This window comes from Triticum dicoccoides, chromosome 6B, assembly GCF_002162155.2.
Source record: "Triticum dicoccoides isolate Atlit2015 ecotype Zavitan chromosome 6B, WEW_v2.0, whole genome shotgun sequence".
NCBI lineage: Eukaryota > Viridiplantae > Streptophyta > Magnoliopsida > Poales > Poaceae > Triticum > Triticum dicoccoides.
The window spans coordinates 97,495,395-97,512,751 of NC_041391.1; the positions used below are offsets into that span (position 1 = coordinate 97,495,395).

Below are 17,357 nucleotides of genomic sequence, written 5' to 3' on the forward strand. Positions count from 1 at the left end.
TTCCTGGCCGAGGTGTTGGGCAAGCCACTCGTCGCGGATATTATGCTTAAAGGCCGCCAGGGCTTCGGCGTCCGGACAGTCGACAATTTGGTTCTTTTTAGTTAGGAACCGAGTCCAGAATTTTCTGGCTGACTCTTCGGGCTGTTGGGTAATGTGGCTCAAGTCATCGGCATCTGGTGGTCGCACGTACGTGCCCTGGAAGTTGTCGAGGAACGCGTCCTCCAGGTTTTCCCAACTACCAATGGAATTTGTCGGCAGGCTATTTAGCCAGTGCCGGGCCGGTCCTTTGAGCTTAAGGGGAAGATACTTGATGGCGTGTAGACCGTCACCGCGGGCCATGTGAATGTGGAGAAGGAAATCTTCGATCCATACTGCGGGGTCTGTTGTGCCATCGTATGATTCAATGTTTACGGGTTTAAACCCTTCTGGGAATTCATGATCCATCACTTCGTTAGTGAAGCAGAGGGGGTGTGCAGCGCCTCTATGCCGGGCTATGTGGCTACGCAGTTCGAATGAGTCTGGTTGGATGTGTTCGGCCCGGCCGGACTTGTTGATAGTGTATCCGGCATGAAGATCATTGTCACGTGTTGGGGCGCGCCCACGCGATCCGTAGATTGATCTTGGCTGTCCTGCCTTGTTTTCCAATATGTCTCGCAGGTCCTGCCTATTGCCCTGGGCCGTAGTGTATTGGTGTGGGGGTGCGGGCTGGTATTCGGGCTGATATGCCGTTTTATCCCGGCCACGAGGTGGCCGGTCAGCCTCGTCCTGTGCTGGCAGGATAGGCTCCTCCTCGAGTTGAGGTATCCACTTGTGCTTTGGATAACCTTTGGTCTGGCGCTCGAGTCCATATTCCTCGGCCGCCAAGACTTCAGTCCATCTGTCTGTGAGCAGATCTTGATCAGCTTGGAGCTACTGATGCTTCTTTTTCAGGCTCCTCGTAGTGGCCATAAGCCGGCGCTTGAAGCTCTCCTGCTCTACGGGGTCCTCAGGCACGCCAAATTCGTCGTCACCGAGGCTAATCTCGTCTTCAGAGGGGGGCATGTAGTTGTCCTCCTCCGGGTACCCGTCCCTCTCCTGTTCGTCTGGGCTAACCTGCCGGTCTTCCTGTTCAGCCTGCTCGAAGGCAGGCTGATCGGGGTTGTATTCATCTTCGGCACCATCCGGATTGTTTTCGTCTCCTGTGCTGGTATTGCTGTGGCGGGGCTTGGAGCGGCGCCGATGACGCCCATGCTTTGCTTTCTTCCATGAGGGGTTATCCTCCATTGCCTCATCACCATTGGTTTCTTTCGGAGTGTCCACCATATATATATCATATGAGGAGGTGGCTGTCCAGCTCCCCATGGGCGGTGGTTCCTGTTCATCTCCTGCATCATCGTCCACACCGTCGATGTCTTCAGAGTCAAAGTCAAGCACGTCGGTCAAATCGTCGACCGTGGCAATGAAGTCGGTGATGGGTGGGCAACGAATTCCCTCGTCGCCTGCTTCCCACTCGAGCCGGACATAGTTCTGCCAAGAGTCTCCTGACAAAGAGAGAGACTTTAATGAGTTCAGCATGTCGCCAAAGGGCGAGTGCTGGAAGATATCCGCCGCGGTGAACTCCATTACCGGAGCCCAGCTAGAATCGGCGGGCTCAGGGGCGCGCGGTCTGGGCCCTACAACCAGACACGAGTCCAGAGGTCCGGAGACACAGGCTTCCTTGGGGGTGAAGTCTGTGATCGGCTCTACCACCGATGAGTGTGCGGCCTCCGGGGCGGGGTCCATCCACCCATCCTCGGACGATGCCATCTGCCCCAGATTTAGGTTTGGGGCTCCTGCAGGTGCGATATCCCGAGTATTGTCTGACAACAGGTCTGAACTGTGCTCATCGAGACTGTTCGGCGCTCCTGGCGTAGGCCCGAATCCGTCGAAGACCAAGTCTCCATGGATATCGGTCATGTAGTTCAAGTTTCCGAACCTCACCTGAGGGCCAGGGGCGTAGCTGTCGATCTGCTCCAGATGGCCAAGCGAATTGGCCCGCAGTGCGAAGCCGCCGAACACGAAGATTTGTCCGGGGAGAAAAGTCTCACCCTGGACCACATTGTTGTTGATGATTGAAGGAGCCATCGAGCCTTGCAGCAACGACACAGAGGAACTCTCAATGAAAGCACCAATGTCGGTGTCAAAACTGGCAGATCTCGTGTAGGGGGTCCCGATCCGTGCATCTAAGGCTAATGGTAACAGGAGGCAAGGGACACGATGTTTTACCCAGGTTCGGGCCCTCTCGATGGAGGTAAAACCCTACTTCCTGCTTGATTGATCTTGATGATATGAGTATTACAAGAGTTGATCTACCACAAGATCGTAGAGGCTAAACCCTAGAAGCTAGCCTATGATGATTATGATTGTCCCTATACGGACCAAATCCTCCGGTTTATATAGACACCGGAGGGGGCTAGGGTTTACACAAAGTCGGTTACAAAGAAGGAGATCTAATATCCGGATCGCCAAGCTTGTCTTCCACACAAAGAAGATTCCCATCCGGACACGGGACGAAGTCTTGAGTCTTGTATCTTCCCGGCCCATCAGTCCGGCCAAAGTATATAGTCCGGCTGTCCGGATACCCCCTAATCCAGGACTCCCTCAAGGGCCTCGGCAGCTTTTGCGGTCATGGCTTCCTTGGGGCCAAGCAGGCCGAACTGCTTGACCAGAAGCAGAGAGGCGCACTGCGCCACAGGTGCCTTGTGGCCCGCAGCCGCCTGCCGTGCGCTCTGCCTGGTCGGTGTAGCGCTGGTGCGGGTCTTGGGGGTGCCGGGGTGCGGCGGGCCGGTGGAGCAGGGATGAGGTGCGCTGAAGGCTTGGAGAACAGGCTGCTGCTTGGCCCCGCGTGCCCGTCCTCGCAGCCAATCTGGAGCTGCATGACCTGCTGTGTCATAGCGCCAACGTGGACAGCAGTGGAGGCGGACGAGGGAGGTGCACGACAGGCTGCCGCGACGGGCTAGGAGGAGAACTCCAGTGGGGCGGCGAGTGCGTCAGCAATGACCTGATCAATCTCTTGCTGGTTGTTGCCGGTGTCGATGGCGAGCGGCGGCAGCGGAGGGGGGGAACGGAGTCCGCCGCGGCGAAGAAGGCAGACACCAGCGACGCGGGGCCGGCGAGTGGCGGAGGAGCGGCGATCCCTGTGTCAGTGCTGCCCAGGCCCGTAAGCAGCGGGAGCGGCGGCATGGCCTTCAGGTTGCTGTCGTTGGAGCGATGCTCGCGGCGCCCACCCTTGTGCTGGCGCCTGCTCGAGTGTTGACTGTGGTAAAGAAAAGAAGGGACTACAAGTTGCAGGTGGAGTCATATGGAGTCTTTGGAGTAGCAGTGGTGCTGATGGGATAAACTCAAATCCAATGTACATGGAAGTTTGACGCATTGATGAATTCAAGGTGGTGGAGAATATTCGCCAAGGTGGAGTTTGTTGGAGTTGTGTCGAATATAGTGTACAAGGTAGGTTACAGTTGGACTTGTAGTTGTATTGTGTTTATATAGGATATGGAGTCGTGTCCAAGTAGGACACTTGTATCCTAGGCCTCTCATATATAGAGGGGGTAGACACACGATGTAACCTATGCCAACATAATAGCACCGGAACACAAGGGAAGCCGGCGGCATGTGCCGGTGTCCAGGGCGACCGGGTGCGGTATTGTGACGGTGTCACGGGGAGGAGCACCCGTAGTCAGGCCTCAGGGATGTAGCCATATCGGTGAACCTCGTTAACAAATCTCGGTGTCGTGCTCGTGTGATTGCTTGGTCCTCGGGTGATCAACGAATCAACGGTATGCCTCGGATTTATTCTAACACAGTAGGTAAAGGTAACCAAGATGAGAGATCCCAGTTTCCAGAGCAACTATTTACTAAATTGACGGTATGACTGAATGATTCAGTTTCAGAGGAATTATTTTCAGAGCCCCAAGAAAGTAACGACGGCAAGTTCTAGTGTATCGAACTAAGGATAACCTAGTAATTTACTGTACTCTTGTTAGTCTCTTAGTATTATCTGATCCTTGATAAAAACAAAAATTCCCCATCAAAATCCATCCAAAACAGAATTTAACAACACCGAAATTTCTATGTATACAAGTGCAGAAACCTTACATCCTTGTATGCTGCACACTCCTTGAATAATTTGAAGTCATCAACTGTAGAAAACAAGAAAAGGTAGTAATCAGCCTTGGTGATTGCTGAGGACCTTTCTCCGTACTTCTAGCTTTGCTCTACATCTGGATGGTATAGGGATTCTGAAAAGCAACAGAAATAAATGTAGTGGAAACTTACTTGATGGAAAATGGATAACAGCATCGTGACTGTGTATATTGTCCATATGATCCAGACAACAACCTGATTCGAAATATAACATCACGATTTGATTTTCAGACCAAGGACAAACTATGCAAATTATAAGTTGGCAAGCAGATCAAGGTAGAAAGTGCAGTCATGTGCACTGCAAATTCATTGTCATATTGGCAATGTGACAACAAAAGCAAAAGAAATCTGTTTTCGTCATACCTAAGGTTGCCTGCACTGTAATGGATGGTCAGCTTCTGAAGATGAGATAATGCATCCTGCACTGCCTCTCCGGATGCAGTCTACAAGAAATATATCAAGAACATAAACTCGACTCGTTAAAATCCTGTTGGGGAAACTTATTTATTTATCTGACAAGTTGCGCAAAAAGGAAGATGTTTCCAGTAGTAATAAAGTACTGCTTTCTACACCAAACTCCAGAGTCGAACACATGGAACAAGCAAGTACATTCTGAAACAAAGTAGTATAGTACAGATAAAAACAGTGTCTCACTGCAAGTTGTGACAACATAACCAAGCAACACTACACTACAAGCTCCATGCATTTTATCAAACTTCCAAATAGGGTAACAACAAGATTATATACCAAACAACAGATTTCACTGCTAAACTCTTGGAATAATAATAAAAACAGTAGCATTAATCACAACTCACAAGTGTTGTAGATTTGCAAGGTCAGATGACTATTGCCAAATTAGAATGAAGAACAACACTGCCGGCTGTCATGCTGGATTCAGATATAATGATGAGAGTTCAAGAGAAATAGTGATAAAACAAACTAGACAGCGACAGTAAAACAGAAGGACCCACCATTTGCCATAAATTCGAGACAAACCTGCAAGTTGATACTTATTAGAAATTTTGTGGCGATATCCATTCATTCAACAAAGAACATGATTAAATATACCTTTCTAAGAACATGTTCCCCACCACATCAGGTGTACAAATTACACCCTGCCTGTACAAAAATAGGCTCTGGAAGATTTGAAGGGGGCTGCAATAGTGCTTTTTCCAAATAAAGATGAACATGCCATAACTTAGTTAGCAATAATAGATAATCCAGCTAAATGTTAATGTGATCTTTCTCCCAAATAAACATCCTCCACATCAACTCAATGTTTAAACACAGATCGGTTACAGTTCCTAGATATAAGCATTAATGGATAGCATAGGTACTACAGCGGTTAGGCTGCATTGTCGCCATAGCTGACTTGACGGAATTCAAGATCCTAAAGTAGTCAAAGAACGAAGATGAGTGCTTGCCCTCCAAGCCATCACGATGGTGTTGGTTACTTCCGGCAAGATTATTACATGGGCTGCCCCTAATCACCAAGTAAAAGCCACCAAATCTACTAACGTATGATGCAATTTCATCATCCTTGAGGAATTTCACATCAGCAATCTCAATCAACGTGCATGTCTGGGTTTGATCCCACCAACTCCTCAAAATCTCCCTATTAGCTTTGCATATCTCAACAGAAACTACTACCCTCATGTGGATCCCAAGCTTGTGCAAAGCAACCTCTCCTCCTACGATACCGGTGAACAAGGACAACACAGTAACACCATTGGGAAACATGACCCTTGACACTGACAAGTGGTAAGCGACTTTGTCAACATGGAATGAGTTGCCGAGAGACTTGTATCTCTGTGTCTTGCCGACTCCTCTTGTGTGATCCCTTGGGAAACCAAGAAGATACTCCATCTCATGAGGTTCCAATGGAGCAACCTTGTTTTTGCCAACCCAGACAAGGTTCCATTTTGAGCATTCATGCCTGACATATTTCTGTACACTTTGAGGTGGTGGATTGCCTGAGCTTGAAAGAGCGCGCTGGATCCGTTCTGTCACCTTTGCACTTGCCATACATGTTTGCAAGCAACTGAGGTGTGTTCTCTGGTCCCAGGATGGCCACCACATCTTGTAATCAGGGAATGCCTCAAATATGGTCTTTGGAGGTAGAGGGGGAAGCGGTGATCTGTTCTCGGTTGGCAAATTTTGGATGTATCCCCTTTTCCTAGCAGCTTCACACAGATGAAGAGAATGCACAAACTCTGGTTGAATGTCAAACAAAAACCTTGTAATTTTCGCCCATACACCTTTTGGAGCTCGGGCCACATTTTTCATAGTAGAAATAAGGTGGTCCGGTAGCTAGTTCAAGAAGCACTTGGGTCATTGATGGTCCCCTATAACCAGGAAAGTTAAACCCAACCATTGGATTTGGGAGAGGCATTGATTCCTCATCGCTGCCATCCGAGGAAGGTCGTTTGCCTTGTGCTCCACCTCCATATCTCTTCCTCTTTTTCTTGCTCTCTTCAATCAATCTTGCTCTCTTTCTCCCTCCAAAGGAATCGAAGCATCTATCTGTAACCTGCCAATGTACACAGATTCCAGTGTCCTTCATCAAATTAAAAGAGCGAAACCATTTTCCTGTTCGATTGTGCATCAAACCACAAGGTACCTGATGGTCAGATAAGTTTCTAGAGTGACAAACTTCTATAACATGTGATGCACTAATTGAGTCAACCAATATAGAGAGATCAGCATCCACACCTGGGAAAATTTTAAACAAAAGTATATAGAATAAGGTGGTGCCTTTTCCATGAAGAAAGAATGAGGGTCAAACGGAGGCATACGGCATACCACATATCGTAATAGCCATGTTTGTTTCATCTTCAGAAAATCCCATGCCTCGCAATGAGTTGATCTTCTCATCCTTGTCTGACATCTCTCGTAGAAAATCCTGCACAAAGGTATGACAAAAGCCAAGATTAGATGTCAGCTCTAAGAGGTAGATGTTGCTTTCCTGAGGTTGGTCTTGGAAGGTTGTTTGATGCAACTAATTAATGTGGTAAGTGATGTTCTTTTCCAGCATTATGATCATTTTGTGTAGCTGAAAGTCAAAAGAAGAATCTTGAACTATGCCATTTAAATCTTAAAGACCTTGTTCATCCTAACATGCATGCTAGTTCTCAACCCACCTTTATGGAGAAGCGAAGAGCTGGGTTGCAGCACAAACTTTACAACAGTGTAGGATAGAATTATTTAGGTCCAGCTATATCATTACTTCTTTCTATAGTATTCAACATTCAAGTTTAGCTTCTAATTCTTCCGAACACTTCTGAGCCCAGTATGATTGTACACTATATCTTGGACTACAAACTATATCAAAAACCATAACCGTTGCACGAATTTAGACTCCTGCAGGTTAAAGCACCTATAGTATGTGTAATATCTTCTCTTGGTTCAACCACCTGATATAATTTTCTTGTAGCAACATAACTCCACAAGTCATAATCCTTGTTACTAATATTCAAATGCATAAGAACTGGAGATAAAACAAGTGGTGTCTGACAGAAATTATTTTTCTGATTCATGAAATTCACAAACAAGCAGGACAATAATACACCCAGTTTCTATAGTTTTCTAGTTTGTTTGATTAATCTGTAGGAGGTATTGTCTAACGTTATTTAAATCACTCCTTATATTACGCTTTTATAGGAAAAAAGAACTTTAACATGGTGAAAATCCTATGTAGAAAATTTCAAGTGCTCAAACTTCACAATGAAATGCTACTACACTGATGAAAGCTCAAAACAGTAAGAACAGGGGTGCTCAAGGTGTGCATGGCAAAGATCTCACATATATTAGCATACATATGATTAAAGAATTTTTTGCTGCTGAACTAGAGATAAGAAATCATTTACCTCATAACCAGAATCATCAGAGCTTGACTCTTTACCACCAGTACCATCATCGCCATCCCAGTTCTGAAAATCAAGACCATCATCATCTTCAACACTAGGGGGGCTACAGCCAAAATTAGAGTGATTGTCCACTTCATAATCATCACCTAGTGCCTGCATTTCACATCTCAATCCGAATAAACGACCCTTGCCATGAATCAAGAGCAGTACAGAATAAATTGAGTAATAAAGCACATGGATAAATAGTCAAATACCTTGTACATGAGGAGTAGCTCGAGCAGAGCATCTGCATCACTATGTCCTGAAAACAGGAGGTGTTAAAAAAGGTACAAACACAAACAGGATAAATAAAATGGAGCTGATTACTTCTATATTACCAATCTCCTTGATACTCGTCACGACCATCTCTTTTGGGAAGCCCATTGCCACATATCCCTCGATCAAAGAAGTAGGCGGCGCTTCCCCGTTGATCCACCCATCCAAACTCTTTAGATAGTTACATGAACAAATATCACACCATTAACATAATTATAACATATCATGGATAGCTCTTGCGCTGAAATACAAAATTTATGTTTGACTTACGAGTGTGGATGGGCCAGGAGCATCGAAGTTCCTCATAGCCGGAGCCGATGAGGGCTCAGCCTCACCATCACTGTCCCACTCAAACTTATCACTGTCATCACTATCACTATCCCACTCAAACTTATCACTATCATCACTATCACTGTCCCACTCAAACTTATCACCGTCATCACTATCACTGGTCCAATCCTGTGACATGAGTTAAGCACACCTCGGTTAATATTGAAAGAAAACCACCAGAAAACCAATTATAGTGAATAAATTGATGCAAAAGAATAATAATTTTATTATGCCACAAGTCCACAACAGCCACAAGATATCAAAATTGAAAACTCCGACATGAAATCAATACAACTACATTTGACTCTAGAGTTTCGAATGCATCAAAAGGGAAGAAGAAAAAACCAATTTTTTATTGAACAAACTCCCCTCAACCTCTGTCAAAAGACGAAATTAAACTAAAGCCCAGAAAATATACATCAGTGTAATTAAAAACAGTCTGATTTGTAGTTTTGGGGATGCCTAACTAACCGAAGTATGCTATGTTTCAGATAGTGGGAAGGATAGTTCGCTGGGCAGTATGACACGACACGCATAGTATTTACAAATCATGATGGATTAAGTGATCAAGTAGGTAAAATCTATAAAACTGAGCAGGATTGCCAATTATCATGCCTAGAGTAAGATTAACTAAACAAGCACTACTGATGTACCATTTCATGATGCTTTTACCAAATGGATAAACAACGGTGTTTGCAGTCCAAATGAACCATGCAGATGCATGAGCTGAAGCGCTGGACAAGTAAGAGTTTTCTTCATTTTACCATATAGGTGGATCACGGTAACATAAACTAAAACAACAGAATCTTGGCATTAAAGAGTGTCAACCTGGTAATGCTATGGTTGACTACAAGAGTGTCAATGCATCAACATGAACAACATATGAAACAAGAGATCATGCGACAGTCGTAATTCGAAATGCAAAATCAGCAGTCTCATTCAACTCTAGGGTCCAGAATGTCTCAAATAAATCAGAAGAACATATACTGGAGCAACTGGACTATAAAAATGATTCAGATGAGAGTTCCCAACAAAGAAGGTATTTAGCTTGTGGTGCTCTCTCTGCTATACAGACTTGTATTCTTGACAGACTAGTACAAGCAATGGTGGATCAGATACAAGAACAATGTGAGAAAATGCAGACAAATGCTAACAGATCGAGGAGTCCACCGGCCAATGCAACACAACGTCTGGTCTACTATATGGTGGATCCTACTCTAGTGTCTGGAGCGCATCAAGGAACTTCTTTTTCTTTCGATTGAACAAACAACAAAACAGCCCATATGCAAAATAGAGGCATGGACAGAGATGCGAGTCATCAAGAATACCAAATGCAAGGACTCTCATAAACTAAAACAGCAGGACCCCGGCCGGTATTAGACACTCTCCACCTGTTGATGTTGTTGCCTGATCAAATAGAGTGTCAATGTGTCAACATGAACAGCATGAATAACCATCTCGCTCTCCTAGGCGACTCCCTCTCCACCGCCGGTGGCCACTTCGGCCCCGGCGGCCACCACCACCCTCCTGCCACTGTAAACTCCTGCTGTGGCAGCCACCACATAGTCATGGAAAGTCTCCTCCATTGGGACTTCTCTCTGGGATTGGCGATTAAATCTCAGGTACAGGATAAGTTTGGATCCATGGTGCATTTCTCTTCGGCCAATCCTAGATCCGCCAAGGAATTCTTCCTTGTTGTCTCGTTCTCGTCGGCATCATTCACGTTGACAGAGGAATCAGTGGCCCTCGCGCTCCAATCCTGCATCGGTGGTCTCAGCTTGAAGTTTAGGGTTTTGCAACTAAGTGATTGCCGTTTCAGGTTCTCGGTAGCCTCAAATCATGTTGGACATTTTATTTATGACCTTAAGGGTCGGATTTGGCCAGACTTCATCTGCCACTTTCACCTATTTCGTGGAGTTATTGATTCATGTTGTGTTCGTTCTGACATTGGCTGGCACGCGGACAGGTTTCTTCCTGAGGTGGGCTTACGTCCTATAGCTGTCAAATCTAGATGGCTTCAAGAGCAGCAGAGTGCTTTTGATCATCGGGCATTGGATGTCCAACTCCCGGATCCTTTGAGAGGTGATAAACAAATTTCTTCGCCGGAGTTGGGACGACCGCCGGCCGCCGCACATATCTCTTTTGGTCAGTTCAACTTTTCGGTGATTGCGGATCCGGAGCTGAATATCCGGCTGGGGGATTTTGTTTGTTCTGGAAAGGATAGTTCGCAAGTCTTGCCTTCTTTCAAGGGATCTCGTTTCAAGGAATCCTATTGGAACTCCATTTCAGATGATAAGCTATATCATATTATGGATGGCTGGCAAGCGGGTTACTCTGATATTGATGCATCCTTGATGGTCCATATAAAAGATGTGCCAACTCAGGAGTATATTGATTCTCGTTTGCTGAAATGCTTAAGCTGCTCTCGTCATGGACATCTTGCATCATATTGCACAGGTACTTTTTGCCAATGTTGTATCCGTGTCATCGATCAATGTTTATGCCCTGAATATCAGTTTGATCGAATAGATACATGCATGTTGGGCCGTAAGCTACGTACCTTCCTAGTGTGTAATCGTAACGATCATTTTGGACCTAGTTGTCCTGGGCTTAAGAGGTGCCAATACTGTAGCTTATTGGGTCATACTATCTGCCGGGGGGGTTGGATTGGGCCAACTTATTGTTGGCGGCCCAAAAGCTTCAAACCGCCCATGCCTAGTTTCGAGGAACGGAAAGATATCAGCTGCACAGGTTGGCGGGATATACACGGTAAAAATCAGGGTCAGTTATGGAAAGTGAAACAGAAAATCCCGTGTACTAGTGACGTGGCCACCTCTCATTGCCTGTCGATGCGACTCCCTCCCCCGCAGCTGTCAACTCCACCGCTCTGGGGGGCCAATCAGATGTAGTCTTCCCAATTTCATCCACCTCCCCTCCCTCCTCTGCCTCGTCTTCCCCTGTTCCAAGCCTGGAGCCCTCGAAAAACCCTAGTGGTGTCGCCATGGCAAACTTTCTGGTCAGGCCTTTCGCCTTCACCCCCGTCGAAGCACACATTGAGCGCGAGCCTGATCATCGTCTGCAACGGAGCACTACGGTTGTGGATGAGCCGCCGCTGAACCACGACAGTTACGCTTTGATTGAGATCACCCCTCCTGTCCCCGATCATCAGAAGAGTTACTGGTTGGAGGAAGTTTGTCGGATCATTAGGGAGGATCTGGAGTATCAGATTGAGGACGAGTTTGTTTATCCGATTGCTATTGGCTGTGTGGATTTTCTTGATGCTCAGAGTAGGGATGGCGCCATTAGGGAAGGTCCGCATGCTTTAACTGAGGATTCCTACTTCACTTTAATCCCCCATGATGAAGGGATTAACATGAGAATGCCTTCTTTTCAATATGAAGTTTGGATCTTGATGCTTGCTTTTCCTATGGATTACTTGACTGAACATTATGTTCATAAGGCGGTTTCTCACTTTGGTAAGCTTCTAGCTTGGCCTAGACCGAACGAGAAAAAAGCTCGAGCCCTTGTTAAGTGTCACATCAAAGATATCGCGGAAGTTCCTCATAGCCTGATGGTCACCAAAGTTGGAGTGCTGCCGGGACTGGGCCGTTCCTGGTCTGTCCTAGTTTATGTGCTAAATGGCAGAGACATTGTACCTGGGTTGCAGGGGACTGAAGATACTCAACCTCTTCTGAATGCGCCACCGCATACGTACACTCTGCCATACTATACGATCATGCAGCAAGCTAGGATCGATGAGATGGAGGCGCAGCAAGCAGCTAATGAGGCGGCTTGGAATGGCAATGAGCAAGCCCAGGACCAGGTGCAAGCCAATGGTTGGAGCTCTTGGGCAGTGGCACCACCTCTGTACATAGGTTTCAGTTTCAGAACTTACTTTGAATATGATGGACCATCTCTGATGGATGGAGTGCCACAAGAGCACAACCTGGTGGACAACCTGTCTGATGTTTGGACTGAATTTTCTTATGTGGAGAAGTTGGCTGACAGTTTTATCAATGGGATTCCTTCTGCGGCGCACGCCTTTTTCGGAGCTGGAGGTTCTGAAGTTGCTATGTTCTTTGCCACTGACAGTGCTCTGCTTTCGTGGATGGGTGGTATGCTCAAGAGGATCTATACCCGCACTATTTTACCAGTTGAAACTCCCAGCACAACATGTTTTCCACTCAATCCATTTGCTGTTATTAAATTTTAACTTGATAGCATGTGCTTGGCTCTGCTTGCCTGTGTGAGACCTGAATCTGATGTTTTTGGTTGCATATTCAGTTCAGCATTTAGTGTGGGGTTGGTGTTTGTTGTGTCTGCCTCATTGGATGATTCCAAATTGGAGTTGCCAGCTTTTGACGTGCCACTGTCTGATGAACCACTGAGTCTGGAGGTGCCTGCCTGTGTGGATAATTTTGCTAGCCCGATCGGGCGCATGATGCTCAAGGAGCCAGCTCATGTGGACACTGTTCTTCTTCGTCGTAGTGCATGCTCAAACAAGTATGACGGATTCAGGGTGCCTCCGCTTACTGACAAGCGATCTACAATGTCTAAGGTCAGGCCTAGGAAAGATCCCTCTCTTCTTGGCCTCTCCAATGGTGGCACCTCTAGCTCTAGGAGGCATGACAAGGTATCTGATACTATCCCACCTCCTACTTCTATCCATGTTATTCAGTCCATTGGGACTAATATGTGTGGTGTTCATCCAAGCCAGCTAAGCGCAAGGAAGCTGCTTGCTATCAAGGTGGGCACAGGAATGACGTCAGTGACCTCGATGCAGCGTAAAGCATGGAAGGTTCTCTGCTGGAATGTTCGAGGGATCAACTCGGACAAGAAGCAATTGGCACTGCGTAATGCTATTACTACTAGTGGTTGTTCAGTTATCTGCTTGCAAGAAACTAAGCGTGCTAACTTTGATCCTGCTTTTGTTAAACTATTCTGCCCCAAAAAATTTGATAAGTTTGAGTTTGTGCCCTCCCAAGGGGCCTCTGGTGGTTTAATTGTGTTATGGGCCAGCTCTGTTTTCTCTGGCAGTGTGTTTTCTCTGAATCTTTTGCTTTGGGCGTTTAGTTCACTTCAATGCATACAACAAGCTCCTGGAAACTAGTTAATGTTTATGGGCCATGCACTGGGTCAGGTAGATCTGCTTTCACATCATGGTTGTTTGATCTAGATATACCCGATGATGAGGATTGGCTAATCTATGGAGATTTCAATTACATTAGAGCTCCGGATAATCGCAACAAGCCGGGGGGGATGTTAATGACATGCTTACTTTTAATGATTTCATTCACTCTCAAAAACTTGTAGAGCTACTGATTAAGGGTAGACAATACACATGGAGCAACATGCAGATTGATCCTTTGCTCGAACAAATCGATTGGTTCTTCACCTCGTCCAACTGGACTTCAAATTATCCTAACACCACAGTGGGTCCTCTACCCAAGCCAGTGTCTGGTCATATCCTTGTATGATTTCGATTGAAACATCGGTCCCTAAGAGTAAGGTGTTTAGGTTTGAAAACTTCAGGATATCCCACCTAGGTTTCTTTGATCTGGTGCAGTCCACCTGGGGGAAGCGCGACTATGCTCCAAACTTGGCTCAACTTTTGTGCAAAAAACTTAAGAACTTAAGATATGCTCTTAAATGATGGAGTAAGCAGATCTCTCGTTTGAACCTGTGCATTGATAATTCCAACTGGGCCCTTCTGGAACTTGACAATATCGAAGACAAAAGATCTCTCACTATACCAGAAGCTAACTTCAAGGTGATCCTCAAAAACCACCTCATTACCCTCCTTGGCTATAAGCGAGAATATTGGAGAAAGAGGTACACGATACGCTGGTTTACTTGTGGAGGTGATAACACCAAAAAAATCACTCTGCTGCGTCTGAGAGATATCGTAAAAATTCCATAGCTTCGCTTAAGCTTCAGGATGGCACAGTAGTTTCTGACCATATGGGTAAAGCAAAGGAATTATTTGATTGTTACAGGGAGAGATTGGGCAAGAAAGGAGAATACGAAATGAAGTTTGATCTGTCTAGAATCATTAAAAAGGTGGAGGGTCTTGAGGAGCTAACCACACCTTTCACGCATGATGAGATTGACAGTGTCGTTCGTGAAATGCCGTCAGACAGAGCTCCTGGCCCCGATGGTTTTAATGGATGCTTTCTGAAATCGTGCTGGCACATTATCAAAGATGATTTATATAGGTTGTGCAATGATTTCTATAAGGGTGTCACTGATCTTTAGAGTCTAAACTCGGCTTTTATAACTGTCATTCCTAAAACCCAGTCACCGGAGACTGCTAATGACTTCAGGCCCATCATGTTACTTAATTGTTGTCTGAAACTCATTACTAAGTTGCTGGCTAACCGTTTGCAGAAACTTATACTCAAGATCATTCATAGGAATCGGTATGGTTTTCTGAAAGGGAGATCGGTCCAGGACTGCTTGGCCTAGGCGTTCGAATACATTCACCAATGCCAAGCTTCGGGGAGAGCATGTTGTATTCTGAAACTGGACTTTGCGAAAGCTTTTGATACTATCCAGCATTAACCGATGATTGAGATAATGAAGCATATGGGATTCAATGAGAAGTGGTTGGGGTGGATCAAATGTATCTTTGCCTCTGGAAGCTCTTCGGTACTGCTCAATGGAACCCCTGGGAAACAATTTGACTGCCTTTGTGGGGTGCGGCAGGGAGACCCGTTGTCCCCGTTGATCTTTGTGCTAGCAGTGGACCTGTTACAGTCTGCGATCAATGATACCAGTCGGTCTGGTTTGCTGCAGTTACCCTTGCCCACTTCTGACAGTAACTATCATGTAATTCAGTATGCCGACAACACAATCGTTGTGTTCCCTGCTTGTATCTCGCAAGCGCAAGTGTTGAAATCTATACTGGTTGACTACGCCAAGTCGGTGGGACTAAAGATCAACTTTCACAAGTCGACCTTGGTTCCCATCAATTCTGATCCGGTGCTGGCAGGGGAAATTGCAGCCATTTTTGGCTGCTCTATTGGTTGCATGCCCTTTACTTACTTGGGCTTGCAAATGGGCACCACATGCCCAAGCGTGACAGACTTGATGCCACTGGTCACGTCAGTTCAGAGGAGGGTGCCTGCTGCAGCTTCTCTTCTGGATTATGCCTCCCAGCTAACATTGCTCAATTCTGTGGTCACCTCTTTGGCTATCTACGCCATGTGCTCCATCAAAATAAACCCAAAGATAATTGAGCACCTTGATAAGCTGCGCAGGTCATGTCTTTGGGTGAGGAAATCTGACGATGGGTTTAGAGGCACCTCGCTGGCAGCTTGGGATATGGTATGCAAGCCCAAAAGCAAGGGAGGGCTGGGGGTCATTGATCTCAAAACACAAAACCAGGGGTTGTTGTTGAAACAGCTTCACAAGTTTTATAACAGATATGATATTCCCTGGGTAAATTTGGTTTGGGATTCATACTATGTGGGAAAAATACCTCATGCTTCTAACCCATGTGGATCCTTCTGGTGGAAAGATCTCATGCAACTTTCCAATATATATAGAGGGATCACCAAATCGGAAGTTTCGACTGGGGATATGGTCCTATTTTGGAAAGATAATTGGAATACTCAGATTTTTCAAGACAAATACCCAAGAGCTTTATCATTTGCTAAGGAGCCAGACATGTCAGTGAGGAAACTTCTGTCCTCTGAGAGATTGGGAGAGGTGTTCCACCTACCTCTATCCCTAGAGGCAAGGACTGAGGTTGCTGGATTGCAGTCAGATACCTTGGAGACCACACTGTCGGATGAGAAGGACGTCTGGTCTTGTGTTTGGGGAGGTGATGAATTTCGATCCTCAAAATACTATGCACACTACTTTAGCCAGATACATGTTGATGAGATTTTTGGTTGGATCTGGAAAACAAAATGTACAATGCAATGGAAGGTGTTCTTGTGGCTGCTATTGGCTGACAGGTTGAACACTAGAAATATGCTCCGGAGGAGGCATTTCAGAGTTCAAAATGATGACTATACCTGCCTACTCTGTCACCATCCGCCTGAGGAAGATGGTGTTCATCTCTTCTTCACCTGCCCTTTCAGTCAGAGATGTTGGAATGTTCTGGGAATACAGTGGTCAAATGGCACATACTGGATCAGAATGTTGCATGAGGGCAAGGACAGATGGGCTAGACCGATGTTTTTGGAGGTTTTTGCAGTTGCTGCTTGGGGGTCTGGAAGGAGAGGAATGATAAACATTTCAGAGGGATCCAACCTTCTTTTGATTCCTGGAGGAACAGATTTAAACAAGAGTTTGCCATGCTAGTTCATCGATCAAAGCAGGAGCAGGGGCCCTACATTCAATAGTTAACTTGCTTTGATTTAGCCCTATCTTTGTTTTGGCTACTTTTCTTAACCCCCCCATGTAATTTGTATAGTGCTGGACACTCTAACCCCCCCTAACTTTTCTTATTTAATATAAAAGGCAGTGAGAGAATCTCACTGTCATCAGTTCTCAAAAAACATGAACAACATGTGTGAAACAAGAGACCATGTGAAAGTCATCCGCGAAATTAGCAGAGTCTTGTTCAACACTTATATAGGGACCAGAATGCATCCAATAAAATCGATAAAACATTCGGTGCATATTAGACAGAATGGACCGTTAAGAAGAAAGAAAAGCTAGATGAGAGATCTCTAC

General features: G+C 45.8%; 1 pseudogene; it reads right to left on the reverse strand.

Annotated features, from left to right (window-relative positions):
• Nucleotides 1–2,603: 2,603 nt before the first annotated feature.
• Nucleotides 2,604–8,810, reverse strand: LOC119320836 (annotated as a pseudogene).
• Nucleotides 8,811–17,357: the final 8,547 nt, after the last annotated feature.